This window comes from Frankliniella occidentalis, unplaced genomic scaffold (assembly GCF_000697945.3).
Source record: "Frankliniella occidentalis isolate FOCC.00 unplaced genomic scaffold, Focc_3.1 Scaffold30, whole genome shotgun sequence".
NCBI classification, from domain to species: domain Eukaryota; kingdom Metazoa; phylum Arthropoda; class Insecta; order Thysanoptera; family Thripidae; genus Frankliniella; species Frankliniella occidentalis.
This window is the reverse complement of record NW_026267160.1, coordinates 1,410,671-1,413,649: the sequence shown is the minus strand read 5'-3', so window position 1 is coordinate 1,413,649 and position 2,979 is coordinate 1,410,671. Positions and strand designations below refer to the sequence as shown.

At 56.5% G+C, this 2,979-nt stretch overlaps 1 protein-coding gene across 1 annotated transcript in view; it reads right to left on the bottom strand.

Annotated features, from left to right (window-relative positions):
- Positions 1–2,979, bottom strand: part of LOC113208159 (uncharacterized) — a gene marked incomplete in the record, with an annotated part of 11,647 nt that overhangs the window by 3,436 nt on the left and 5,232 nt on the right.

Genomic DNA, 2,979 nt, shown 5'->3' with positions numbered 1-2,979 from the left:
CCCCCCCCGAATAACTCGCGCACGCAGCAAGGAGACTGTCGAGCACGAGCTCACGAGCACGACTGCATGCAGGACTGCAGTAGTGGTGCAGCCTTGGCAAGGTCGTCTCCCGACGGTCCGGGCGGTGCAGACTGCAGAGCGTGCACAGCACGACGAGGCACGCCCCCCCCCCCTCCCCCCCTTTCCCGAGCAGAGCGCTCACCTCAAGGGGCAACCCTCTGAACATTTTTCTTCTCTGATTGAAACACGAACAAAAAAAATGCCCTCGAATATTGTGCCATCATGTGATAAAATTCCACTCGTTCCATGGACATTTTTCAGCAATGATATCATTGCTTAAGAAATAAAGCGAAAACGAAAGGTATCAATGCCTCCCAGAAGCTCTCGCCTTGTCCATGCGCTCGGCGGGACAGGGGGCCGCGGCACGTGGGTCCGATTCAGGAAAACATTCCTACCCTCCAGGCGTTTCCAGCGACAATCATCGACCCACGCCAAGACTGACACGGCGTCGCACTTTTTAGCTTGAGAAAGGATTTATGAGCCTGGGGACCGAAAACCTATATGTCAACACTGACGTGGGTCTTACTGTTTCTGGTCAACAGGAGCCTAAACCCAAAGTGCCCGTCACGACAGACGCCTTAGAGAGAAGCCGTTGCCTACCTCGCAGGCGTCCAAGCGACAAGTCGTGTCGCGGTGACAAGTGGTATTACACGTCCCTGTTTTTGGACACAAAAATGTGGACACATATGGGGCAGTATACGATGTCCGACGCCACCAGCCACACGCCCCTTTTGTAGCTGAACAAACAGTTCTAGCTTCAGTCGACATGACCGCATGCAGCTTCATCTAAACCAAAATTGTCGGCCCTAAGATCAACTCCAGGGCGGGGTATTTTTTTTTTCTTTTTCTTTTTTTTTTCGTTTTTTGTCTCCCGTTTGGCAGGACCCAGCTCAGACCTCCACCCCGGAGGAGCAAGCTGGGAGCCGAACGTGTTGAAGCGTGATCGTTGGCAGATCGTGAGGATGGTCGGTAGTTCGAATCCCGTCCGCTATCATTTTTCCTGCTCTGCTGCATGGCCAAGTGTCTTCGAGCGTCAGTCACAGCTGAGATCTGGATGCCCCCGAAAGTTGCACTCTGTATCGTTCCGTCGTAGCCGAAGCGGTAGCGCCCGGGCCCGGTATGAATCTAGTCGCTGGTTCGAATCCCGGCCAGGTGATATTTTTCGCGCTCCGCTGGCCATGACTTTACAGCCGTGCGACACCTGATGTGATGGGCCGGTACGCAAACAGTCGCTGGTTCGAATCTGGTCGACGGAATCCTTTTGCCCCTCTGCCAGCCATATGTTTCGGGTCGGGGTGTGAGCCACGTTGGAGATAAGCTTCACCCATGCAATAGCCGCATCATTGGCTCAGATAGTACAGCGCGCGCCCGGGACGCCGATGGTTGTCGGTTCAAATACTGACCGAGCCTAATTTTTCCTATGTAGTAGATTGCGGCGCGGGGACCAAGGGTTAGTACAAAAGACCAGCCGACATGGGGAGGTGGACTTGACCGCCTACTCAGCAGCCCCCCCCCCCTTGCCAAAAAAACAAAACAAAACGAAATGTTCGCCCCGATCAGGACTCGATCCCTGGGCCGTGGGTGTCTTGCGCACCTCGCCCCAGCGCGCTCGCCACTCGGCTGTCGGCTCCACTTGTCAGCAGTGAGTTCAGAACTCGGTCCTGCTCTACGAGTCTTGGTCTCCCGGGTTGCACGCGTTCAGGTCGGGTCAAGTCCACCTCCTCGACGCGCTGCAGCCCGGGTCGACTCCTGGCCAGAAACAAGGAAAAGTGCCAGTAAAAGAGCCCCCCGGGCGCGAGGAGGTTAGGTTAGGCTAGCGGAGCGTGCATTTATTGGCCTTTTTGTCAAGATTTCGACCCGGGCTGCAGCGCGTCGAGGAGGTGGACTTGACTCGATCTGAACGCGTGCAACACGTCTGATCAACACCCGTAAAGAAGGACTGAGTTCTGACGTTGGCGTCCACAGAAGCAGGCGACAGCTGAGTGGCGAGCGCGCTGAGGTATGGCCCGGAAGCCGTCGGCTGAGGGATCGAATCCCTGCCGTAGAACTTTTTTTTCGTGCTCTGTTGGTCATGTCTTTGGGAGTCAGCGACAGCCGAGATGCGCATGTTGCCGGGCAGAGCGGAAAAAAAGTTCTACGGCTGGGATTCGATCCCTCAGCCCACGGCTTCCGGGCCATACCTCAGCGCGCTCGCCACTCAGCTGTCGCCTGCTTCTGTGGACGCCAACGTCAGAACTCAGTCCTTCTTTACGGGTGTTGATCAGACGTGTTGCACGCGTTTAGATCGAGTCAAGTCCACCTCCTCGACGCGCTGCAGCCCGGGTCGAAATCTTGACAAAAAGGCCAATAAATGCACGCTCCGCTAGCCTAACCTAACCTCCTCGCGCCCGGGGGGCTCTTTTACTGGCACTTTTCCTTGTTTCTGGCCAGGAGTCGACCCGGGCTGCAGCGCGTCGAGGAGGTGGACTTGACCCGACCTGAACGCGTGCAACCCGGGAGACCAAGACTCGTAGAGCAGGACCGAGTTCTGAACTCACTGCTGACAAGTGGAGCCGACAGCCGAGTGGCGAGCGCGCTGGGGCGTGCGCAAGACACCCACGGCCCAGGGATCGAGTCCTGATCGGGGCGAACATTTCGTTTTGTTTTGTTTTTTTGGCAAGGGGGGGGGGGCTGCTGAGTAGGCGGTCAAGTCCACCTCCCCATGTCGGCTGGTCTTTTGTACTAACCCTTGGTCCCCGCGCCGCAATCTACTACATAGGAAAAATTAGGCTCGGTCAGTATTTGAACCGACAACCATCGGCGTCCCGGGCGCGCGCTGTACTATCTGAGCCAATGATGCGGCTATTGCATGGGTGAAGCTTATCTCCAACGTGGCTCACACCCCGACCCGAAACATATGGCTGGCAGAGGGGCAAAAGG